The 27,265-nt window shown below is 42.4% G+C and overlaps 1 protein-coding gene across 1 annotated transcript in view; it reads left to right on the forward strand.

The window, feature by feature from the left end:
* The window catches only part of LOC145358198 (multiple epidermal growth factor-like domains protein 9), a 325,223-nt gene that overhangs the window by 57,637 nt on the left and 240,321 nt on the right, over nucleotides 1-27,265 (forward strand). The window lies entirely within an intron of this gene.

Genomic DNA, 27,265 nt, shown 5'->3' on the forward strand with positions numbered 1-27,265 from the left:
TTTACACCTGTTATACCCATAACCCTTTTATGTTGTTGTTAACCTGGTCCCTGTAATTGTCATGATGTGGATATGCCGGCGTTGAGCTGGGGTAAACACAGTAAAAAGTCTGACAACACCAGGTTTAAGTCCAACCGATTTATTTGATAGTAAACTCACTAGCTTTGGGTTTGTCCCTTCATCAAGTGAATGGAGAATTCTGTCAGGTGAATGGAGAGAACTCTCCATTCACCTGGCAAAGGGACAAACCCGAAAGCTAGTGAGTTTACTGTCAAATAAATCGGTTGGACTTAAACCTGGAGTTGTCAGACTTTTTACCCTGTAATTTTGACAGAAGCTGCAGAGAAACCGTGCAATCGACTGGGTTTGTAGTAACGGATTGCGGAACTTCACAGGTCTCCTAATTTTGTATTCACTTTGGCAAACCCATTTGTAGGGGCGGCACAATGGTTAGCGCTGCTGTCTCTCAAAGCCAGGGATCCAGGTTTGATTCATGGCTTTGGGTCACTGTCTGTGTGGAGTTGGCACATTTTCCCTGTGTCTGTGTTGATTTCCTCTGTGCTCCAGTTTCTTCCCACAGACCGAAAGATGTACAAGTTAGGCAGATTGGGAATGTTAAATTGCCCCTTAGTGTCAGGGGGACTGGTTAGGGTAAATGCATAGGGTTATGGTGGTAGGACCTGGGTGAGATTGTGGTCAGTGCAGACTTCATGGGCTGAATGGCCTCCTTCTGCACTCTAGGGATTCTATGAATTATTTCCAAAGAGGGATTCTGCTCTTTTAAAACAAAATCTTAGTTATAGTTTTGCTGTGCAGTAAAATCCTTCTATGTTCAAATTGATTCCTGAGCAAATAAGATTTCTTTTAAGCCTTAATAAGGAGAAAATGAAATAGATAAATGATGACCAGAAATTTTAAAAATCTTGTTGCACCAGATAATTTTTAAAACATTCTGTAAAAATGTGCATTAGGTTAAGAACAGAAGTCAGAAACCAAACTTCATCTTTGAATGATGGCAACAATGAAAATAGTGAAACATTTACCCTTATTTTGTATGCAGGTCAGAAATGTTACCTGAATCATTAATCAGGCACAAGATTGATTCAAATAACAGAAATTTATAATGCAAATGGTTTATTTCTGAAAGATATCTAAGGATTTGAGCATCTCGGTGTTGCAACACTCAACAGTTAAGAGTTCAAAGTAACATCTAAAGCTACGAAGTAGATTTGTTACCAGACACAATATGCAACTGTGTAAAGGGTGGAGTAGTTGCCATGAGAGTTCAAAGATGACAGTGCCTTGGGCATTGTGTTGAAGTGCTGTCTGACTATAGATCTGGGAATCTTGTTTTATTGAAACAAAAATACTTTACATGTCAATGAGTCACCAAGTAAGCATTTTCTTAATTACTTTTGCAATGTGACACATCCTCTGGTTTTCTAACACTCAACCAGAAGTTGGATTGGGATTGTGTAAATGTGGCATGCTTTTCATGAACACAACATACATTTGATCCTGTTGATGCATTTTTATCAGAGAATGGATACAAAACATTCCTCAGTAAGAGGAAAAGGCCACTTAATTCTGATCTTTTCTATCCTAGGCTGGGATTTTTGTAGATGGTAGTTATGCTGTTAGGAACGGAGTTCCAAGTTTTTGACCCAGTGCACATGAAAAAATGGTGATACAATTCCAAGTCAGGATGGTGTGTGGCTTGGAGGAGAATTTGCAGTGGTGGTGTTCCCATGCACCTGCTGCCCTTGCCCTTCTAACATTTGAGAAATTATGGATTTGCAAGATGCTATCAAAGGAGTCTGGGTGGGTTGCTGCAATGCACCTTGTAGACGGCAGACACTATCGCTGCTGTGCGTCAGTGGTGAAGGGGTGAATGTTGAAGGTGGTGGATGAGATATCATGAAGTGGGCTGCTTTGCCATGAATGGTGTCAAGTTCCTTGAGTGCTGCTGAGCTGCACTCATCCAAGCAAGTGGAGAGTATTCCATCACACTCCTGTCTCGTGCCTTGTCAATGGTGGATAGGCTTTGGGGATTCAAGAGGTGAGTTACTTGCCGCAGAATTCCCAGCCTCTAATCTGCTCTGGTAACCATTGTATTTATAGGGCTTGTCCAGTTCAATTCCTGGTCAATGATGACCCCCAGGATGTTGTTAATGGGGGATTCAGCAATGATAATAGAACATAAGAACATAAGAAATAGGAGCAGGAGTAGGCCATCTAGCCCTTCGAGCCTGCCCCGCCATTCAATAAGATCATGGCTGATCTGTCGTGGCTCAGTTCCACTTTCCCGCCCTCTCCCCATAACTCTTAATCCCCTCTCTTATCAAGAACCCATCAGCCAGCTTCTTAAAAATATTTAGCGAGGCAGCCTCCACCACTTCAACGGGCAGAGAATTCCAGAGATTCACCACCCTTTGAGTGCAGTACAACACAGTACAGGCCCTTTGGCCTTCAATTTTGTGCTGAGCTTTTTCAGAAACCAAGATCAAGCTATCCCACTCTCTATCATTCTGGTCCATGTACCTATCCAATAACCTCTTGCAAGTCCCTAAAGTGTCCGACTCCACTATCACAGCAGGCAGTCCATTCCACACCCCAACCACTCTCTGAGTAAAGAACCTACCTTGGACATCCCTCCTAAATCGCCCACCATGAATCTTATAGTTATGCCCCCTAGTAACAACTACATCCACCTGAGGCAATAGTCTCTATCTATCCCCCTCATTATCTTATAAACCTCTATTAAGTCGCCTCTCATCTTCCTCCGCTCTAAAGCTCCTGCAACCTTTCCTCGTAAGACCTATCCTCTAAACCAAGCAGCATCCTGGTAAATGTCCTCTGCACTCTCTCTAATACTTCCACATCCTTCTTATAGTGAAGTGACCAGAACTGCACAGAATATTCCAAATGTGATCTCACCAATGTCCTAAAGAACAAAGAACAACCCAGCACGGGAAACAGGCCCTTTGGCCCAACGAGCCCGCGCCGCCGCATCACCCTACACCTATTCTACCCTGCATGTCCTGTACAGTTACAGTTGCAATGCCATTGAATATCAAGGACAGATGGTTCTTGCCTGGCAGTTGTGCAGCATGAATGTTATTTGCCATATATCGTAGAATCATAGAATAGAATCATAGAGTCCCTACAATGCTGAAGGAGTCTATTTGGCCCATGAACTCTGCACTAACTCTCTGAAAGAGCATTTTACCCAGCGCTGATCTTGTGATCTGCAGCAGAATGACCACACTTCTGACCACAATTCATGCCCTGTGGTATGGATTTCCCTTTTCCCAACATGAATTTGAATCTGGCACCAGATCAACAGGATCGGCAAGCGTCTAACAATAGTGTTGTCATTAAGCCGTTTAAACAACCAGTCATGTTGAAGAATTCCAATAAACAAAACTGGGAAGTAAAATATCATCCTTCTCTGAGAAATTTAGAAAAAGTGAACAAACAGAAAGTTGGGACATACACATTGGAAGATTATATTATAAGCAAACCTAAAATAAAAACCTTGGAATTATCCAAATGGAAACATGTGACATTACACAGATGTAAAATCTGTTTTACAGAGTGAGAGAAGTTCTTCAACATAGTTATGACTTAGTATGCTATCAAAAACCCAGCTATATCTCATTTAACAAAGTGTAGCATTTTTAAAACTGTTTCTAATAGTAATATTACAATGTAAAAGGGGAAATTCAGTGATTTCTGATTGCAGTCTGTGGAAACTTCAACAACCCACCCTATAGAGAATCATTGACAGCAACTTTTGGACTCCCGTGTTTAACTGCGCATGTAAAGACTCCAGAAGTTGCTGACAGTTTTAGAGGAATAACGATGGCAATTGTTGCTGGTGTCGCCATTGTTGTTCCTGCAAAATCCAGGCTAATAAATTGTGCACTTTGACCTCTTCCTGATTCTTTACACTAGTGGTTCCAGCACCTGTTTATGTAACTACCTTTTCTAATTCTAATGTTCAATTCTACGACAACTCCATTAAAATCTATCTTTCTCAGTGCTGTTTCAGATTATAACTCTCTCTCTTTGCAATTCACTGTTGATTAACAGTATCCATGCTATTCTCTTCTCATTGGCTGGCCCCATGTACACAAAATGTAGCTCATGGAAAACAGTCAGAGATAGAAAACAGTCAAAATGTGAGTCAACTAGGAGAGTGTTATTTACAAAATGCTTTTCATAACCCAGGCAAGCCCTGAATGGACATTTCTAAGCTTGACAAGGAAAGCAAAACTACGTCTAATCATCCTGAATATTTTCTAAAAGCAATCAGGCCACAGTTGGGTGGAGGAATGCATAATAATTGCACCTTAAAAGTAGCATACCATTACACGCCGTACATTTCGTCAGTAGAATACATAAGAACATAAGAAATAGGAAATATAAGAAATAGGAAACATAAGAAATACAATGAGATATATTACATTACGTCAGAACTTCTGCTTCTGTCATTATGAAACTGTGCATTCCCCGAACTACAGGAACAGAACAGCAGAATGGGAGATCATACATATATATAAATATATTGCTCAAGTACATGTTCATAGTATCTTAAAATATCAAAAATGTAAGAATAGAAATATAATTCCAAGTTTAAAGTCCAGAGAATTTATACACATGCTGATTTACAAACTTCCTTCACTAAGTGCTCTTTAACATACTTGGAAGGAACTGGCCAATTTAAACATTGTTTAAATTTATTTATTAGTGTCACAAGTAGGTTTACATTAACACTGCAATGAAGTTACTGTGAAAATTCCCTCGTCGCCACATTCTGGCGCCTGTTTGGGTACACTGAGGGAGAATTTAACATGACCCATGCAACTAACCGGCACGTCTTTCAGACTCTGGGAGGAAACTGGAGCACGCCAGAGGAAACTGACGCAGACATGGGGACAACGTGCAAACTTTGCAGAGACAATGACCCAAGCCAGGAATTGAACCCAGATTCCTGGCGCTGTGCGCAGCAATGCTAACCACTGTGTTACCATGCCACCCCAAGTGGTGGATCGATCTTTGAGGCAGAGTAATACATTGCATTTTTTAGAGCATTGTATGCTGCTTGATATAACAAATATAATAGAGAATTTAGCATGAACAACAGATATGTTGGTTCATTGTTCATTGTGAAAAGAGTTTCATCTTTTTTACAGACAGTTACAATAAGGTCACATAATAACAGTGGTGAATCTGTTAATAATGACATCTCACACATTGTGATGGACACTGCCACTCAGTCTATTCTTTAACCTTTGAACCAGCTCTGGCAAACACCATCAAGACTTGACTGGAATGATATATGACTAAACAATAATGTGTAAAACCACAAGATTTGCATCACCTTCCTGTTTTGTTCATCACAATAACCAGAGGAAATGAACACAGCAATACAGTGGGGCTTTCTCGAATGAATACGATTGCAATTATAGAATGATCTTTTAAAACAAAACAAAGGTCAGAATTTTCCGGCCACACAATGGGTGGGCATAGCTGGAAAATCACCAGTCAGAATCACAATACAAGAGTACGTGTGCATGCTGTTAATGGCATATTAATTACATTAAGGTACACAGGTGGAGGGCACTGTTTAATTTAGTACTTGGAGAACTTATAAAGAGAGCCCGCTCAGATGCTGGGTTGGTCGGCAGGAGGCATATATATATGTGATGCAGTATTCTGTAAATAAACCAACAATTAAGAGAAGGACTTCACCATCTGGCTTGGGATCTGTTTGTTACACATGCCACGCAGCAAAAGACTTGCATTTTCTTTATGTCAGCCTATTTATTTGTCTGAGCTGCAAAATGAATAGGCAATACAACATAAAAGTAAACAAAGGCAGCTCATCACCACCTTCTCAAGGGCAATTACGGATGGGCAATAAATGCTGGTTGGACAGCGATGCCAATGTCCCACAAATGAATAAAAAAAAAAGAGCAGGTAGCTCATGTCAATTCTTAGTATAGTATGTTGGTCAATGTTCTTTCTAGACTGGTTACTGTGGTGCTTGTCCCTCTGTTTTTAGGCATAAGCACACTAGGGTGAGTTTGGGGGGGAGGGGGTGATTGGATGGAACAGGAAGATACTGGGAATACTCCCAGGGGCGGGCTAGCAGGAGGGTAGGCTCTCTGCTCAAGGGAGACAGACAGCCAATTGAACTCATTAAAGCTCATCTTAGGGGTGAATTTTCATGGTCACCAACATTTACCAGTGATGGAACTGCCCTTATCATGTGCAGAGGCCTCTGGCTTAACAGAAGTGGCCTTCCAGTGGTAATCCAGGACCATCAAAGCCAGGCACTCCATGACACAAAGAGGAGGAGAAAGTGGGTTCCCGGACACGCGTCCTTTGTTTGAATAGAGGGGAGTATGGTAGGATGAGAGAAGAATTGGCGAATGTGGACTGGGGGAGCGCGTTGGAAGGTAGGTCTGCTGAGGAGCAGTGGAGGATCTTTAAGGAGATCTTTCTTGGTGCTCAGCAGAAATTTATTCCGATGGTCAAAAAGGACAGTAGGAGGAGAGGTAATAAGCCGTGGATAACGAAGGAGGTGAAGGAAAGTGTTAAATTAAAAGCGGAGGAATTTAGAGTAGCTAAGAGCAGTGGGCGAGAAGAGGATTGGGAAAGGTTTAAATGTCAACAAAGATTGACAAAGAAGTTGATAAAGGAGGGTAGGAGAAGCTATGAAGCTGGGCTAGCACTTAATATAAAAAAGGATAGCAAGAGTTTTTATAAATATATAAAAAGGAAGAGGCTGGCTAGGGTGAACGTTGGTCCTTTAGAGGATGAGAAAGGGGACCTAGTGGTAGGGGATGGGGAAATGGCTAAGGTCTTGAATAACTTTTTTGTTTCTGTCTTCACGGAGGAGGACGTGAATAATTTGCCGGGTGTTAGCGATGGAAAGGTGGTAGGACTGAAGGGTCTTAATGACATTACTGTTACTAGAGAGGTGGTGCTCGACAGACTGGAGGGGCTGATTGTGGACAAGTCGCCAGGACCGGATGGAATGCATCCGAGGGTTCTGAAAGAAATGGCGGAGGTTATAGTGGATGCCTTGGTGGTTATTTTCCAGACGTCGCTGGATTCCAGGGAAGTGCCGGAAGATTGGAAAACGGCTAATGTTACGCTGTTGTTTAAGAAGGGTGCCAGGCAAAAGGCGGGGAATTATAGGCCGGTTAGTTTAACGTCTGTGGTAGGTAAAATGTTAGAATCCGTCATTAAGGAGGAAATTGCGAGGCATCTTGAAGGGAATTGCTTGATAGGGCAGACGCAACACGGTTTCATTAAAGGGAAGTCGTGTCTGACAAATTTACTGGACTTCTATGAGGATGTGTCTAGGGCAGTGGATAGAGGAGAGCCGGTGGATGTGGTCTTTCTGGATTTTCAGAAGGCGTTTGACAAGGTACCTCACAAGAGGTTATTGCAGAAAGTCAGGGGACATGGAGTTGGGGGTAGGGTGTTAGCGTGGATAGAGGATTGGTTGTCAAATAGGAGGCAGAGAGTGGGGGTCAATGGGTGCTATTCGGATTGGCGGTTGGTGACTAGTGGGGTGCCCCAGGGGTCGGTGCTGGGGCCTCAGCTATTTACCATTTATATAGATGATCTGGAGGAGGGAACCGAGTGCAGGGTGTCGAAATTTGCTGATGACACCAAGATTGGGGGAAAGGCAAATTGTGCGGAGGGTGTGGAGAGTCTGCAGAAGGATCTAGATAGGCTGGGCGAATGGGCCAGGAAATGGCAAATGGAATTTAATGTTGGCAAGTGTGAGGTGGTCCACTTTGGTAGGAAAAATGGTAGGAAGGACTATTACTTACGAGGCGAAAAACTGCAGCAGGCGACGGTGCAAAGGGACCTCGGGGTCCTTGTGCATGAGTCGCAAAAACCCAGCTTGCAGGTGCAGCAGGTGGTCAGGAAGGCGAATGGGATGCTGGCCTTCATAGCGAGGGGGATTGAATATAAAAGTAGGGAGGTCTTGCTGCAGCTATATAGGGCATTGGTGAGGCCGCAGCTGGAGTACTGTGTGCAGTTTTGGGCGCCGCACCTGCGCAAGGATATTTTGGCCCTGGAGGGAGTGCAGAGGAGGTTTACTAGGCTGATACCGGAGTTGAGGGGATTGAGCTATGAGGAGAGGCTGAATAAACTAGGCTTGTACTCGTTAGAGTTTAGAAGAATGAGGGGAGATCTCATTGAGACGTATAAGATGATGAATGGGATGGATAGGATAGAGGTGGAGAGACTCTTCCCGCTCAAAAAAGACAGTAGGACTAGGGGGCACAGACTCAAGATAAAGGGGAGGCGGTTTAGAACAGAGTTGAGGAGGAACTTCTTCACTCAAAGGGTGGTGAATCTCTGGAATTCTCTGCCCGTTGAAGTGGTGGAGGCTGCCTCACTAAATATTTTTAAGAAGCGGGTTGATGGGTTCTTGATAAGAGAGGGGATTAAGGGTTATGGGGAGAGGGCGGGAAAGTGGAACTGAGCCACGACAGATCAGCCATGATCTTATTGAATGGCGGGGCAGGCTCGAGGGGCTGGATGGCCTACTCCTGCTCCTATTTCTTATGGAAGTTGCTAGAGTGGAAGGCTATCCCCCTGCAGTCCATGTGAAAGGGCTTCCCCTCTGATCAGAAGGGCCTGAATGCTTGGTCAGTGGGGATATGGAGGCTTCAACAGTGCTAATCTGGTGATTGGGCATTGGGAGCCAATTCAATGTTCTCAATTGGTAAAGTGAGGAAAATAGCTCAGCCAGCCTTGCTCCTGGAAACTACAGTTCTAGGATCCTCGTATTGCTGCAACACTGGGCTCGCGAAATCCAAGATAAGATTGCATCTATAAATGACGCTATGAACTACGCAAAGATTTTCTCTGCCTGACAGTTTATGTGAGAGACCAAGAAGACACCATAAAGTGTGTGAAATAGTTCGCTCTTCTGAATTCAAATGATATCATAATCCAATTTTTCATGCATAAGTTCCCAGCTTACTTTCATATTTATATTGTTCAATTTAAATGATCAAATAATTCAGTTTTCTTAGCGCAAGTATTAGTACTAAGCTATACTTGCCTTTGGTGTGGTATTTGCAAAGAAAAGGGAATTGCTACAACAGGAAGCTATTTTTGACAGCGATATCAAAATCTCAGATTTTTTTTCTCGTTAATACTGACTGAAATTTGAATAGTGCTTGTTTTGTAGATGCAGTTCAGGGCTTTTATAATCAATTGGACATTTCTGAATCTGTGATCTGCTGATCATAAACACCAGATCCTTTTGAACATCAGAGACCTTTTATTCAGGTGTTAAAAGTACCCAAGTGACTTTCATCACCAGTTATTATTCCAGAACACCTAGTCCAAATGTTCAAAAGGTGGTAAACATTCTGCAGTGATGTACTTGCACATATTAGATTGAACACAACTTGCGCGTTCCAAAGCTTTGTACCATCAGGAAATGATTACCCAGCATTTGGAGTTTGTTATATTTCTACTTGAGAAGCACACCGCACTTCCTTTGAACAGCAGAGATGCTTGTGTTATTACCTGCTGTTTTGCTGTTTCAGAAATGTAATATCTAAAACAGTCAAGCTGCCAAGTTGGCTGCAGACAGACGTGACATTTTGAATACTTTGAGAGATTCGATTGTTGTTGCAAGAGGATCACCTCTCGTCTCAGAAATTGAGGCTCCATTTTGGTAAATGGGAATGTCAATACATGTAGTACTATACCAGGAGGTGAAAATGAATGGGGCACAGCACTTAGATTAAGGTTGGGACTTTTTTGTTCCTGTTCCTGTCAGGCAGGTTCGGCGACAGGAGTGGAAAATATTGTGAGAAGTCCAAAGTTGCGTTTCACATCTGTGTGAAAGCTTGCCATGATTGTCCCCTCCTACTGTCAATACCAGGAGGTTAACTGCTGAGTGCCTGGGGGTTAACTGCAAGGTACAGGGGAGTTGACTCCAGGATACATGGGTGTTAGTTGCAGAACACTGGTGGATTGACTGCAGGGTACCAAGGGGGTCGACTACAGAGTACCAGGGAGTTAGACTGCAGAGTAATTGGTGGATTGACTGCAGGGTAACAGAGGTGGGCGGAGAAGGGGGAGCAGGGTGATTGCAGAGTACCCATGGGCTAACCACAAGGTACCAGGGGTCTAGTCGGGAGACTGAGGATTGACTCCAGGTTACTGAAGGCTTAATTGGGTGAAACTGGGGTTTAACTCCTGTGTACTGGGGGGGACGGGGAATGGTTGACAGTTAAAAGCACTGTTCTAGAGGATGCCTTCAGCTGGTAGACCATAGACTTCTTCAAAGGGCCCCATAGAGACTCAGCATTTAACCCTGGTATGCTGATTTCCAAAATCGATGACTGCCATGGTGTACCTATACATTGGTCAATGGAGGCGTCTGGCTCGCCAAAGGCAGGACCAGAACCAGGGAGACGGGTGGCAGGGCTTACACCCCATATAGAGGATGGACCCCAGGGAGCTGTCATTAGGATGTGCCTTGCTAGACCCAGCCTCTACAGATGGCACCTAATGTACCTGCAGATATCCGAGAACCAGTGTCACCAAAGGCCACACGTGTCCAGGGAACTGGTTGGTTACATTTGTCGCATTCTGCAGTATTTGACACCACAGTGACTTGGAGGGCCTCCACTGCTAGTATTGCTGAAAGTAGCTATAATGCTTAATTTTTAAGCAAGTGGCTCCTTCTAGTGCTCCACAGTTGACCTTTGCAGGATTATACAAATCTTTGCAAGAGCACACATTTTAGTCCATTTTGACTGAGATCCGGTAAGCTAGGATGGGAGAATGATGGATTTTGCAAATCATTGGTTTTCCACAAATATAGGGTGCCACCGACTGCATGCATGAGGCACTTAGAGTTTCATGGCATCAAGCAGATAGTTACGTGAACCATAAGGGCTTCCATTTGCTGAATCTTCAGTTGGTCTGTGATCACACCAAACTCATCTTGAAGGTGTGTGCTCGATGCACAGGGAATGTGCATGACTCCCACATTCTAAGCTGCTCTCAGATCAGAGTCCACAGAAGCTGCTGTGTTGGCTCCGCGGGAACAACGGCTCCCATTGTGGAGGTGGCTGATTACGCCTGTGCAAAGGCCACAGAGTGCAGCTCGGACAAGAAACAATGAGGTTCAAGCTGCATCTTGCACTTTGGTGGAGTAGACAATAGGGATGCTGAAGATGAGGTTCCAGTGCCTGGACTGGTCTGTTGGAGCCCTGCATTACAATCCACAGAGGGTGTCATGCATTGTGGTTGCCTACTACACCCTGCACAAATTGGCACTGTAACCGGGGGAGGAACAACCTGAGGAGGAGACGGAGGAGTGGCACGTCTCTTCCAATGAGGACATCAAAGGGGATGAGGCTGAGGAGGCCCTTGAGGGAGAGGATGTCGGCCATGAGACAATGGCGATGTCCAGATGAGGCAGACAAGCTTGAGATGTGAACATTGTTATGAGATTCATGAAGGATGATGAGGATATCTAGTGAAGACATTCCATTATCTTTGCATAGCTTCCATGAACTATTACTCTCCCATCTGACTGATGGCAGTGCACACTTCCTGTGATAAGGCTTCTGTCATGGGAGGGATCGGTTGCCCATAACCCCTGCTTTCTAGGAGGATGACGATGACTTGCAGTGAGGGCAGTGCATAGATCCTCACAGATCTCCCATGAATGTCTGACTCCTGTCTGGCTGAGGACAACTCACTTGCTCTCAACCGCTAGTCATATCATGGTGATGCACTGGCAAAGGTTTCACCTCTCCTGATCGTACAGCATCCTTTGTGAGCTGTATTCTTGAGGTACAGTGTCACTGGAAGCTGAAACAGCTGGGATGGGGGGGCCAGCCGCACCTCAGTAGGTGCGGAGAGCAGACACTGACACAGTGGTTGCAGTAAGTGATGTCGCCCTGTACATTGTGGGAGATATCCTCATTCCTTATGAGAAACAGGTGTGTCTAATGTCGTTCAGTCACTGTGGAGGAATGCCTCTAAGGTGCGGGAAACCAAAGCACATGGAGAAAGAGCTGGACTGAGCACATTGCCTTTATCTTGTGCAGGAATCAGGTTTTCAGACTGGGATTACAAGAACACAGCTCATCAGAACAGGGAGCAATGAGTGGGAGTTTATTCACAGAGATGAATGTTATGCAGAAGTGCTTAACACCCGTGCCCACACGGTGCAGCTAGAACTTCTTAACCGTTATATCCTTGCTGCTACGAGTTGGTGCATCCCCAACATCCACAGTGGAGGCGTCCATGAATCCCTACTCTGTTTTGTTGCTGGGTCTGAAGTTAAGGACCTGGCTGGTGGACTTCCTCAGCTGCTACCAAAATGTGCCTGCGAAAGAGAGGAGAGTTCCTTAGTGCATGATGGGCATGAGAAACAGGGGATGTGAGTCACAGCATCGTTCTCTGATAGATGATGCAGTGCTGGATCTTCACCTGGCTTATCACCTGGCTGCCGAATGGCCTCCTTCTGCACTGTATTGTTGCTGCCAACCTCACCATCAGTACAGGATCAGCGTCCTCCCTGGCCAACTGGATGGCTCTGTCCCTGAAGTCTATGATGACCTTAAGCTCTGACATCCCTCCACCTATCTCCAATCTCTCTCTTTTCATGCAGGACAAGCTGATAAGGAGGCCAGTTCATTCTTCATGAAAACAGATGGAGAGAGTCAAAGCAGGACGTGCGCTAGCGCAGATAATAAGGACGCCTGGTATGTAGGGATGATGGCTGAGACCAGGAAGGTGGTGAGGACACAACCGGCAGGAGAGATAAAGACGTGAGTGGTGATGTCCCTTGTCACTGAGTGAGATCCTTGTAGACAAATAATGAGTGTGAGAGTTGAGAAGGATGACTTGCCCTGGCAGAGCAGAGGAGATCGTTCATCCTGTTCCTGAATTGGATGGCTGTCCTCTTCTGCGGCCTCCTATGCTGGTTTGGTGACCTTGCTGGGTGGTTTTCTTCCTGAATGTGGACAGAGGACACAATATTGAGCTTCTGCTTCATCGAACAGTCTCTCCAGGGAGTTGTCTGAAAACTTGGGGTGGATTTCTTAGAAGCTGTCGCTTCCCAGTGAGCTGCAAAACATGGCTGGTGTGTGCTATGGTGGCCTTTAAGTGAGGCGCCCTGATGATTGCTGCACTGAGATGGTGGTGGGGTGGGCAAATCGGAGGCCGTTCACCCAGCAGTATGGTATAGAAGCCATGCATGAAAGTTTTTGGTATGATGTGGCGCACTTGGTGGAATAGCCTATGGTGTGAAGAGCCATCGTTGCTATCACAAAAACAGAAAACGCTGGAAAACCTGAGCGGGTCTGAACATCTGTGGAGAGAGAATAGAGCCAACATTTCCAGTCAGAATGACCTTTCATCAGAACTAAATCCACTTTTCTGACCTGCCAAAAGCCAGAAGAACGGCCTTTGACGATTCCAAAAAAAATCTCTCGCCCTAAGTCGTCAGATTTCAGCTTTCTTCTTATTTGTAGTTTAGCGCTGAGTAATTATGTACACAAATAGTGCAGAATGAGGATTAAAACAGGAGCCTCTAAATTATCACTTGAGTGACAAATACAGCTCACCCACTCCCCTCCTCTTCCAAAGGAACTGATATTCTTAACGAAAGAGCCATTTTGCACTGTTGACCTGGATGCTTGAAAATCACTGTTACCGCAATGATGGTTTAGTTCTAAATCAGAGCATTGAATGACTTGAAATCCAGGCAAATTATTTCAGATATGAATTTGTACCAAAGCTGGCCATGTAAGTTCCATGGTTTGTGTGTAAATAGCTCAACAATGGCAAAAAAGCTTGGATTTCCCCGATGAAGACTTCATTTTGCAAATAAGGATGACTGCATAACTTGTAAGTTATGAACTTGAGTTGGTTGTGAAGGCCTTCCCTTTCTTCTGGGGAGTGCGATCTATTTGGACAATTGGCCTCTTGGTGCGTTTGAGGACTTTGTGCTAAAGTCCTGTGAAATCATTTTGCTTTTGATCACCCTTCACTTAAAGCCCGAAAGACCTCCTGATGACCTCAGGACATCCCATTGCACTTTCCAGCCAAATAAGCTTGGTCTCTGTCTTATATTCATACTACCTTTAAACACACATGAAATAAGGCAACAGCTTGCACACTCCACACTAAGACTAGCAATATGATTTCTAGCCTCACATGTACGGTGTTAGGTTGTAAGGAAAGAGTGAATTGTGAAAGACAGGGAGTGGCTACTCTTCTGCTCTTTCTCATACTAGGCACTGAGAATCCAATTAATTGCAAGCCAACAAAAACGCATCATTGGTACTTTCACCAGTGGATTCTCACAGTGTACACATACACAACACAGGACAGTTAAAGCATCAAGTCATGTTACGCCATATGTAATCATCTCAATGGGATATTTGAGACAAATTATCAACTGCTTTCTCACTTTCTTCTACTGAATATTTCATTTTTGGATAAAATCCAGGAAGTTTATAATCGCGCAAAACAAATCTCCCCTATTGTGTTTAAAAGTGACGACTCCACTATTGGAGGGTCCTGCTTGTTGACGGGTGACCTGTGCTGCAGACATCTCTAACTGATTTCAGAAGTGACCTTTGTGCTGATACTGCTGTTGAGCAAGGTCACTTCAGATCATTAGTCCGTTGTTGATTTGGAATTACTTACAAAAGGTGAAATGGGTTCTGTGGCATATGCTCCTCAGCACTTTGACAAGGCAGCAACCCAACAGTCTGAGGATGGGGGAGGGGCACTGCAGCATTTCAAGAAAGAAAACCTGCGCTTGGATTCATTCCTAAATCTGATCAGCTGTGACATCGAAAATTCAAGTAATATTTATCTGGCTTTTCTGACTTATAGCCAGTATTACTGATGAACAAAAGATTTTATTCACAGCTATCAGTGTGTCATATCAGGAATTTTGATATGCATTTTAGAATAAAATCAATGTGCGCAGTTTTTGTTTAAATAGACACAGGTGTTGGTTACTTTTTAAAATTCAGCTGTGGTTTGAGTCAGCTGTCTTTTGCTCCTTAATTACACACACACACACACACCCCATTCTGCTTCATCAGAACTGTGTGTTGTCTGGCAGAGGTGAGCAGTTTCTGTTTGCTAGGATGATTTCTAACAAAGCAGAATCACAGGAAGAAACCATAATTGTGTTGCTTTTGCTGCAAATGCAAAATTGATTTTCCACAATTCAATGCTTCTGATTTGAATCAATGGAAGAGAAAGTTGCCTGCATTATAGCATTGTAGACCTTTGTGGAGCAGGAGGAAGGCTTTTGGCCCATCCTGTCTGTGCTGGTTCTCAAAAGGGCTATTCATATATTACAGACTAATTACCAAATGCCCACACTCCCCCTTTGGTTTTTGTTTTCTTTTCAAGCATATATATCCAATTCCCTTTTGAAAATGATTGATGTATCTGCTTCCACCACACTCTTGGGATGCACCTACAAATCATGAATTTTTATTGTGTGAATAGCTTTCTCAGATTCCTGCTGGTTCAATTATCCAATCTGGGTGAGATTTTCCATGAACTCGCACCCCCATGGCATGTTGATGGTGGAGGAGGCAACTTGCTCTTGGCCATCAGCACGATCTTCTGGTCCTGATGCTGTCATTGGGTTCTACCATTGTTTTCATCCTCTGCCACCGATGAACCCACAGTCACTGGCAGGACATAAGATTCCATTGACAGGAACAGCCTGAAAACCTCGGATAGTGTCCTTTTGCTTATTAAACATTCTGACAGTGGAAACAGTTTATGCTTACTTCCTCTCTTCTAAATCCATCTTAATTTTAAGCACCTCTGTCAAATCACCTTTTAACTTTAACTACTCTAAGGGGAACAGTTCATCTTCTCCAGGCTCTCTACATGATATAAGTCCTTCGTCCCTGGTATCATTACAATAAATTTCCTCTGCACCCTGTCCAAGGCTTTGACATCCTTCCCAAAGTGCAGTAGCCAGGATTGGGCATAGTGGGATAGTTGAGGTCCACAGGCAATGATTTATAAGAGTTTATCATGACTTACTTTGAAACCTAATGCCTCTATTCATAAAGTCATAGGTCATAAAGCCATGCTTTTTAACAACTTTATCCAATTCTCCTGCATATTTGAAATATGATGGAACTGCCAAACTACATGTTTAATGACCTGTGTGCTTTTTACAGTTTTAAATTAACAATAAGAGAAGAAAAGAAAATGCTGGAAATAATAAACAGGTTCATTAGCAACTGTAGAGAGAAAAAGAATCAGTTACTCTTTTTTATGTTTCAGGTGCATGCTCTTCATCAAGATGAAGGCTGCACATCCAAAGCATCGCAATTTGCATTTCCTCTACAAGTGCTGACTGACCTGAGTACTGCCTATTCTTGTTTCAATCTCGCATTTGCAATGTTTGTTTATTTGAAAATCTCCCAGTGATATTGTTTGTACATTTTGTGAACTGTCAAACTAATGTTTTGTCAAATTTATTTCATTATTTAAATGACAAATGCTTTATTTAGAGGATTGGAGAAACTCTTTTCCTAGCCTTGCCCAGCCTTAAACCCAAATGCCGTGCCCCTTCTCTGACCAGTAAAACCCTCTCTACCCAAGACCCTGGACCTATCAGTTCCATGGATCCCTGGGCCTTCGTGCAGTCTAGCAGTGGCTACTTGGTACATTCTCGGCACTGCCAGAGCTGATGCCAATCCAATTGGTTGGCAGATCGTGGGTGGGATATGCTCCTCGGTTGGAGAGACCAACACTGGTCTTACTTGACCTTAACTTTAACACCTGTAGTGCAATGTGACTGCAGAGCAGGATCTTTTGTTCCCCTCCCTAATCCCAGTTAAAATAGCCTCAATCACCCCCCCATCCCCACCCAAAATGTGTATTAACCGAGTGAACCAACATTGTTCAAATTATACCTAAGCTCCTGATATGGGAATGAAACTAGTCTGGGTGATTATATTATAGAACCAAACATCTGGATTCACTCAGACAGTTCCTCTCCAATGTGAACTTATTGATGTCCATAAGTAGAGTTTGTTGTCAGATTGAATGGCTGGTTATTTGACTTACAAAAATAAAACATTTGACTTTGCTCAAGTTCTAACTTATGCTTTTGAAGTTTCAAATGGTCAGCTCCTTCTGTCTTCTCTAACCACGTATCGATCTCTTCATGTTTGCGGATTGTAAACTGGTATATTACAGTTTTCATAAACCATCTATAAATGAATTGTCAGTTTGCGACTCATACAGTAACAAGTTAATGCTTAACGTCTGTCCTAGTACTCACCAATTAGGACCAACATCTTTAACAATCCAATATTCGTTATGCACATTACTGTTAAATCAAATGAAATGCTCTTCTAACTACCTTTGGGATTGATTGTCAAGACAAAAGTGATGTAGAAAATGAGTGATTCACTAAATGTGGGGTTAAATGTAAAGCTTTGGAATAATTAATTCTCAGTAAATAAGGCAGCTGAATGAATTTTTGAATTTAGTTCCTTTGGAACAAAGGAATGGGGAACGCACACTAATAAATGATTTGAAGTCATGGCAATTCTGAGAATGGGATCCTCATTAAATATGTTCCCGGATGCTATTTGCTCCTTAATTGCAGCTTCTAAAATGTATCTTAAATCATAGACCAAATTAAAATGCTTCCTTATTAGCAATTCTGTTGATATATGGCAGATTATACTCAGGGAAAATGCATTTAGTAGTCAGGTCTGGGAGATTCATTCCCAAGAAATAAGTGTCATTCAGCAAATGCACTTCTTGACTTGAGAGAGATAGCAACTCATTCTATGCACAAATTGCTCTGCATATTGCAGCAGGAGAATAAACAGATGCATTGGGACAAGGATTGGAACAGAACAAAACAGAAAGCACAGTGCAATTCATTTCCCCTTTATTATTTCTATTTCCAAGATAGACACATGGAAATAAGTGGGTGAACTCCCTCATGTCAAGATCATTCGTAATTTAAGCAGCAAATCCATTTTTAATTTGTAGGCTTTTCTTGGCAATACCAGCTTTTACCTGAGCACCAAGACCAGATCAAAGAGCTGACTTGCTGTTAAAGGAAGTTTGAATGTATATAATTTACATTGCTGTACCCTCCTCAGGCTTTTACTCAGGTGTAACCTCATGAATGTCAAAGAAGACATTTGTGACCTGTTCTTGTCAAGAACCAAGAATTAGGACGGAGGCTTCTTCTGCATTTCCCCACGAGCTGATAAGTCACATTTTAGGAAACTTCGGAGTGAGTCATAAATGATGCCTAATTGCAAGAGATAGAAAAAGAGAAATCTGCTGCAGTTAAGTCATTTGGAAATCCTTCTGGCTATTCGTTCCCGACTTGTGGGATTCTCTGAGCACTGTGCCTACTAAAACCCCATCTTTGTTTTATCTTTGTTTTAGTTGCTTCAACGTTGTGCAAAAAGTTTGCATACTGCTCATCTTTCTCTCCTTTATATGCAGTACTTAACAGTTGTCTGCGTTAAATTTCCATTTGGTCTCTCTCACATGTTTTGTTTAGTTCACTCTGCAGCATCTCAACCATCTCCTTCAATTGTGCCGCTCCTTTTGGTTTGGTTGTATCTACAAATTTAACCAATGGGCAATGAGTACATTGGTGTAAATTATAAGCAGTTGTGCTTCCAACACTGACACTCCAGTCAGTACTTTACTCTCCCGCATCCTGACTGCTATTACAGTTTTGAGGTTTAGAAGGTATTTTGAAATGGTAGCTTTAAGTTTAGGGTAATTGGATGGGGGTCATGTGACTTGTTCTGCAGTTTGCCTGAGAGTAAGCCTGGGTGGTCTGACTGAGATCAAAGGAAGGCCATGATTGTTTCATTTCGAAGAAGGTGCAAGGCGTCAGTCTCTACATTTAGAAAGAGTGGACTGTGAGTCTCAAGTCTCAGAAAACTGTTGAGAATGTTCAGTTGATGAGAGGGACAGTAAGAGGTTTTCTATTCTATGATTGGAAAACTTAGGATTTGGCTGAAGAAATAGCTATCAAAGGTGGTTTATAATTGTTTCCCTGTGTTTGCCACCATATTGGAAAGGAGCAGTTAGGACAGTGCTAACTACTGTCTCCATCGTTGTTTAAAATGCAAACAGCATTCTTCAAAACTAATTTGAGCAATAAATCCATTTTTAATTTGTAAACTTTTCTTGGCAATACCAGCTCATTGCCTGAGTACCAACGCCAGATCAAACAGCTGACTTGCTGTTAGAGGAAGTTTGAACATACTCAGTTTACACTGCTGCACCCTCCTCAGACTTTTAGTCACGTGCAACCCCATGAATGTCAAAGAAGACATTTGTGACCTGTCCTTATCAAGAACCAAGAATTAGGATTGAGTCTTCCATTGCATTTCCGCAATCATTTGGGTGCTAGTTGAGTGTGAGACATAGAAAAAGTAGTCATACTACCTCCGAATAAAAGTCTGAGGCAAGTAGTTGAACACCACTGGCGAGGAAAATAAATGGAAAGTAGAGCAAGAGAACAAGAAATTTACACACTAAGACAAGTAGAGCAAAAAGAAAAAGAAGAATTAAAATTATGAAAAAGGAAGCGAGTAAAAAATAATCTAAAAGGGGATAATGGGGTGGGATGTGGGGATAGAGAGGTCATAGAAAGAGGAGAAATCTATGAACTGGAGATAAGAGGCTGAAAGAGAGCAACCCATCCACCTCCAATCACTGCCCAGCAGCAGCAACAGGGAGAAGTGCAAGCCTAATCGATATAAATCTGTAGGCAATGGGAAAGGAAATAAATTTCTTAGAAAAATAATTTCCAGACAGAAGCTTTGCAAACCCAGCTCAATGCTATCCAAGATAAATTTCAGTGCAATATTTATAGGAAAAACAATTTTCAAATCTAATGTTCCCCAGGTCAGTTTGTGTCTTGCAAGATATTTTTAAAATGAAATAATTGCTTCAAGCCAACCTAATGAAAAGATTTAAATGATTTCTTTATTCACATGTAAAATGGCGTGATTCTCAGAGTGCTGAATACATAGCAACACTCCTTGGCGGGAGTGGCACGATGGTTAGCGCTGCTACCTCGCAGCGCCAGGGACTAGGTTCGATTCCTGCCTTGGGTCACTGTCTGTGTGGAGTTTGCACGTTCCCCGTGTCTGTGTGAGTTTCCTGTGGGTTGAATGGCCTTTTTCTGCACTGTAGGATTCTATGAAAATTGCCTTTTTATTAATGTATATTGTGCTGAATCTTCCATCATCAAAATGAAAGTGCATCTGTTTGCTGTGATTATGGAATTTTAACGAAACAAGGTGTTTGAATTAAATCATGGAAAATAAAATTAGGACCACAGTCAAACAAACAACAACTATGTAAACATGCTTCATTTGATATTACATTTTACCATGAAAAATCTTCCTGCTACAAATATATTTGATGGAGCTCAATTTTTGCTTTCCACTGCATCTACCATTTGGAAATGCAAGTGAGCTAAATGAGTAACTGTGTGCCCTTCTCAACTGTAATCTGATACAGCCCCAGTGCATATATGAGCAAGTGACATGGTTACTGTTGCATCTGACATGGTGTGATGGATAGCTGAGGGGGTTGTAGAAATAACTACCAAACTACTTTTTCCCCCAAAACTGAGTTTCTGGAGAGAACAAGGATAGATTTCATTCCATTTAAATATGTAAGTGTGCTATTTCCCTGTGTACAATAGGGATTAACTGGACATTATTTTTATATTCAACAGATTGTTGACATGATAGTTTTTTGACAGTGTAACAGCCTTATCAAGTTTTGTACTAAATATGTAGAATTACAAAAATTGTCCTGTAATTGAGCATGTCAAAGATGTGTGAAATTAAGCTTCCTGCAAAACAATGGCTGCATGTAAAGACATTACTAACAGAACAATGGCTACACTTCAAAAGTAATTAATTTCGTGGAAAGTATTTTGAGATGTCCTGAATACATGATCACTTTCCACATGACAGGATTTATCATAAGATATAGGGGCAGAGTTAGGCCATTTGGCCCTTTGAATCTGCTCTGCCATTCAATCGTAGCTGATAAATTTCTCAACTGCATTCTCCCGCCTTTTCCCCAGAACCTTTTGATCCCCTTCACAATCTATCTCTGTCTTAAATATACTCAATGACCTGGCTGCACAGCCTTCTGTGGCAATGAATTCCATAGATTCAACTCTCTTTGGCTGAAGAGTGTGAATCTTGCTTCTAAAGGGTTGTCTCTTTACTCTGAGACTGTGCCCTCGGATCTTAGTCTTTCTTAGTCTCGTGGAAACATCTTTTCCATGTCTACTGTTTCCAGGCTTTTCAGTATTCAGTAAGTTTCTGTAGTTGCTTTCAAGAAATATCTAGACCACGCAATAATACTAAAATCAAGCTTCAACATTTCACACACAGGATAAAGTGGCAAAACTTGCAAAATGGAATTAATACAAATGAGGAAAGGAAACCTTTACAGGGGCTTCAGGAAAGAACAGGGGAGAAGGACTAATTGGATCAGTGTTTCAGCGAGCTAACACCGTCATGATTTGCTGATTGGCCCCTGCTGAAAGATTTTGTGATGAATATCTTGGCTTGATGAAGTAATGTTTTTAAAGTAGAAGAAATGCATTGTGAACCCATCAATTCTGCCTTTGTCCAACAGTTGTTTAATTGTGAACTGAGAGGAAGCTAGTGGCAGGCTTCACGAAAACAGACAGGCTGGTGGAATGAACAGACACGTGGCAGATGAAATTTAATGCAGAGAAGTGTGAAGTGGTGTATTTTGTTAGGAAGAATGGGAAATGACAATACAAAATAAAAGAAACAGTTTCAAAGGGGGAAGGAGCAGAGGGATCTAGGTGCATAAACCATTGAATATTGCAAGGCCGGTTGGCAGTTCCAAAGGCATGTGGGTCTCTGGAACTTCATAAATAGAGGCACAGAATACAAAATCAAGAATGTCCCATTGAACATTTATAAAACATTGATTTGACCTCATCTGGAATAATCACCAGAATTCTATCGCTCTGCCTGCCATGAGAATCAGAATGGGCAAGGGACAGACAATGGGAAGGTCCATTGACTTCAGGTAGGATTTTCCGCTCTCAGGTAGAGTGAGGCCATATGATCCCGCCCATTGTGTCCATTTCTGGGCATTACACTTTCGGAAGGATGTGAAAGCTTTAGAGACAATTCTGGAAAGATTTATCAGGATGGATGAGATCTTATGTTCCTCTTAGAAAAGAGAAGGTTATAAGGAGGTTTGTTAGAGATGTTCAAGATGATGAGAGGTTAAGAGAAAGAGTAGATAGGGACAATCTCTTCTCATTGGCAAACAGTTAAGAATGAGAGGACATTGATTCAAGGTGATTGTCAAAAGAACAAGACATGATCTGAGGAAATAAAAGTCTTACAAAGTGGGCGGTTAGGATCTGGAATGCACTGCCGAAGAGAGTGGTGGAGACAGATTCAGTCATAGCTTTCAATACTAATTGATAATTGCCTAAAGTGTGAACAATTCAGCACTATGGGGAAAAGGCAAGGTGTGGAACTAGCTGAATAGCTCTTGCAGAGAGTTGGCACTGACCAAATGGGTCAGTGGCCTTTTTATTTGTGCTGTGAACATCCCCAATAATGCACAAGTGAGGCAATTGCACACACGCACTGCACCACGTCAGCTTCAATTGTTGCAAAAATTGAACATCCAATATAGCATCTAAAAGAATTTATTTTCACTGTGTGTTAGCATTTAAAAAAAAGTAAAATCAAAGTATTTAGTAGTGTTGGAAAATGTTACAGAATTGATTAAAAAATGAAACAGAATTCAGTGAAGACATCATAGAAAACATAGAATAGGATCCCTGCAGCAGGAGGAGGCCATTTGGCCCATCAAGCCTACAGCAGAAACAGTAACACCACGGCCCTAACCCCATAAACCACATTTACTGTGCTAGTCCCCCTGACACAAAGGGGCAATTTAGTGTGGCCAATCAACTTAACATGCACATCTTCGGAGTGTGGAAAGAAACAAGAGCACCTGGAGGGAACCCACGCAGACCCATGCAAACTCCACACAGTTAATCACCCAAGGTTGGAATTGAACGCAAGTGGTCCCTGGTGTTGAGAGTGCCACTATACCGGAGGGTGAAACATGGAGCGTAAAATTCCACCTGTTGATACTTGCACTTTTAGATGGTGAGATTTTAAGTCAGAAACTTCGATGGCTGGCTGTATGGTTCCCAGAAGATACCTGTTGTATCTTGTATGATTGTCTGCAGTATGTGCCAGGAGACAACATACCCATTGGAGTTACCATGGTGACCATATTCATCCACCCTCAGAAGTTGAAAGAAGATAATCCTGTTCCTCGGGAATGTTTGTTCAATGGGCTAGGATTGCTGCGGTGAAAATGTTCCAACTGAGATCAGCCCGCAGAAGACTACATTAAATCAGCAAGTTACAGTTGGAGCAGGCAATGCTGCATCAATATGTACTATACCATAAGAAAAGAATAGGCTAATTTTATCCCCCTTGTGTTTCTGAAAGTTTATATCAACAGTAACAGCCCACCAAAACATTTGCAGGAGAGAGTAGCTTTACATGGCATCTTTGAGAATAAACCAGCCATTTTAATACAAGAAATACAGTCTGGTGTGGTGTTTGCACGTTCTCCCCATGTCTGCATGAATTTCCTCCGGGTGCTCTGGTTTCCTCCCACAGACCAAAGATGTGCAGGTTAGGTGGATTGGCCATGTTAAAATGCCCCTTAGTGTTGCAAAATGTGTAGGTTAGATGGATTAGCCATGGGAAGTGTGCAGAGTTAAGAGGTTAGGGCAGGGAAGAGGGTCTGGGTAACATACTCTGTCAAAGAGTCGGTGCAGACTCGATGGGCTCGATTATGCACTGTAGGGGTTCTATGATTGTAAATAGGTTGCTAATACTTACAAAGATTCAGTGTTTGAATGCAAAGTCCAGTGCAATACCAAGACATACAGACTGGGTTCAGTTGATACTTAGTTTGGAACACTACAACTGGAGTCAGTCAGCAGGGATGTGTTGCAATGGGGAATGAGTAAGGATCCAGTTGCTGACTGCATGATGTGCTGGGCAGTTTTGCTGGCTGTCAGCAAACAGCCTGCCAACACTCTTACTGTCAGGATTCATGCACAGCATTCTGTCAGAAATTGATAGCTGATTCTAAATACCTGAAGAGGAAGAAAATGCTTTATCTCACTTTGTTTGGGTGTGGCTGACACTTCTTCTGAAATAATTTTCTTCTGTTTTCCATACTGATATCCCTAGCAAGGCCTAAAACAGATAAGATTGGCTCAGTACCCTGCTTTTAAGTATAGGTCGTTGGGTAGGATATGAAGAACAGAAGCATTGAACTGTTCTGGATGTTCTATGAGGAAAATAAGTAACTTCTACTTGAACCAACCTCACAAAAATATTGGAAGGCTTCAGAACACAAGTAGAACCCATTGCTGCATGGCATCATTTATTGATGCTCAATCCTTAGTTGCAGTGATATTTAATCAGCAACATTGTAATGTTGATCTTAAGTCACTGCAGTTGCGTGTTTCATGCCAACGCTTACTGAGGCAAATTATTGCCATATGTTTGTGATTTTGTTTTTCCCCAAAACTTTAAACAAAGCCAAGTAAACTAAAAGTGAAATAAATCATTGAGGCCAGAAAACTTCATTGAACCCAGAAAACTTCATTGAACCTCTCTCAAAATAGAACTCGTCAATTGACATTCTTAATGCGTATTTGCAAGGAGTAGGAGCCCAATTAAAACAGATCCCATATAAATTGTAAGTGAATCTAACCTCGTGTGTTGTGTTCTCTTCACTGATTGTCTTTTGATGATGATAAGGCTAAATGTCTAGTCATGGCTCCTCACACTTTTAGAAACCAAGGATTGGGCTACTCTAGTTTTTTTAAATGTAAAATGAAGGACAGAATACTGGGACTAGGTCCTGCGGTGACAGTGTTTCCTGCTGCAGAGGCTTTTGGGAAATCATACCACATCCTTTGGGCCTGACTTTATTAATTATACATCTGGGGATTTCAAGCTATTTTCCATGGTGTGGCAGGTTTTATTGCGTGCATCTTACCATTGTATTTGGTTGCCATATTTAAAAGGCACCCAACATCACTGATCCGTCATTGAAAAAAGAAGATAGACTGCCTGAAGGAAGAAGATGGAGCTCCAGGAACACTCAGAGACTGGAAGATGAATGTCCTCGAAGACACTGAAGCTGAAAGTTCCCATAATCACTGCTGTGATATTCCAAGAGATTTGAGAGACAGTGCCAGACCTTCCTAAGGCAAGTCTGAACATCTGCATGCCACGTTATTCTGGACATGTTCTGTGACCATTGTGTTTTCATAGAGTCTGTACAGTGCAGAAGGAGGCGATTTGGCCCTTCAAGTCTGCACCAACCACAATCCCATGCAGGTCCTATCCCTGTAACTCCACATATTTACCATGAAAAATCTCCTGAAACTAGGAGGCAATTTAGCATAGCCAATCAACCTAAACTGCACATCTTTGGAGCCTGGGAGAAAACTGGAGCACCCAGAGGAAACCCACGAAGACACAAGGGGAACATGACTTGAGGCTGGAATTGAACCAATGGCTCTGAGGCAGCAGTGCACTGTACCGCCGTACCGCTCCTGCTAATGTTGCAGAGAATTGGTCATTGCGGGAAGTTTCCGGTCAGGCCTTCACCTGTATCCCATTAGGAGGATGCAAATTAGTTTTCTGCTGGCCTCTAGTGGGTTTCCTGATCCACCATGGCGCATGCTAGCAGAAGATTCTGCAGGAAATTCATACTACTGTAAAACCAATGTGTGAGCTTTCTGCTGAATTCTAACCTGCTGCCTGCCAGTGAGTCCATGGGCAAATTCCACCCAACATTTCTTGTTAGAACATAGAACATTACAGCGCAGTACAGGTCCTTCGGCCCTCGATGTTGCACTGACCAGTGGAACCAATGTTATCCATATGCCTATCCACTGACCATTTGAACGCCCTTAAAGTTGGCGAGTCCACAACTGCTGCAGGCAGTTCCACGACCTTACCACCCTCTGAGTAAAGAACCTACCTCTGACATCCGTCCTATAATTACCACCCCTTAATTTAAAGCTATGTCCCCTTGTGTTAGTTTGTAACATCTTCAGACAGAACCAATAGAAATATTCTGACAGGCAGAAAATGTACAGCTGCATAAGACAAGCCCAATGGCACTAACTATGCTCCTTTGAATAAATAGGCTGCCTGTCTGGGTCCAGTTTGAAGATGCTAGTGGGGTTTTTGCCACAGTAAAACCACATCAATAATGTGAAATATTGAAAGGGGGAGATTTTATAGTTCACTGTTTCTGTGAAATTGTAAACACATTCATACATATAGGGTTGTGGTTTTAGGCAAAACAGAAGTCCTTTCTGTTGGTGAGTCTTTAAATGGAAACATATTTCTTTTGGACAAAGAGTAACTGTGGGCCTCCACTCATCCACAGAAGAGTGCTGAGATTTTATTTCACTGCAGTAAGGTAGTCTATAAATGTGTAAAGCTAATTGGGAAAGCCCAAGTGTGTAATTATTGTGGACAGAGGTGCTAAATTTAAGTCCAGCTTGTATGCAACTACATTCCCAGACCGTGTCCAAGGTAAAGGGTAAAGTCTGATTTGAAACCATAGACTAGGATTCCTCGATTTAACTGCACATTAGGATCTTGGAAAGATGCTGAAGTGCCAAGGCTATTCAACAGCTAAGACATGAGTTAAGGTAAACAACACAAATAAATCAATACATTGAATTAGAAAGGGTTCAGAGAAGAAAATACATGAAAGGGAAATGAAGAGAGATCCCAGAGTGCTTTTGAGTAATTAAGACAAATAATGGAAATTACAGAATCGTGACACCACAAGTTTCGCTGATAGCGAGGGATGCAGAGTATGGTAAGTGATGTAGAATTTACTCAGAGTACATCTGGGATTGTCAGACTGAAGAGGCCAGATTTTAACGTTATGTTATAAACATGCCCAATTGTCTCAGCTAAAATCTTCCATTCAGCAGCTTTAAAAGTTAAAATCAGCTCTGTGATTTCATATATGTGCGTTGAAGTTTAGAAAGAGAATAACTGCTCTGACCTCTAATTATCACAACCATCTGCTAAGGCCAGTT

The sequence above is a fragment of the Carcharhinus amblyrhynchos genome, chromosome 25, assembly GCF_965287045.1.
Source record: "Carcharhinus amblyrhynchos chromosome 25, sCarAmb.v2.hapA, whole genome shotgun sequence".
Classification (NCBI taxonomy): Eukaryota; Metazoa; Chordata; class Chondrichthyes; order Carcharhiniformes; family Carcharhinidae; genus Carcharhinus; species Carcharhinus amblyrhynchos.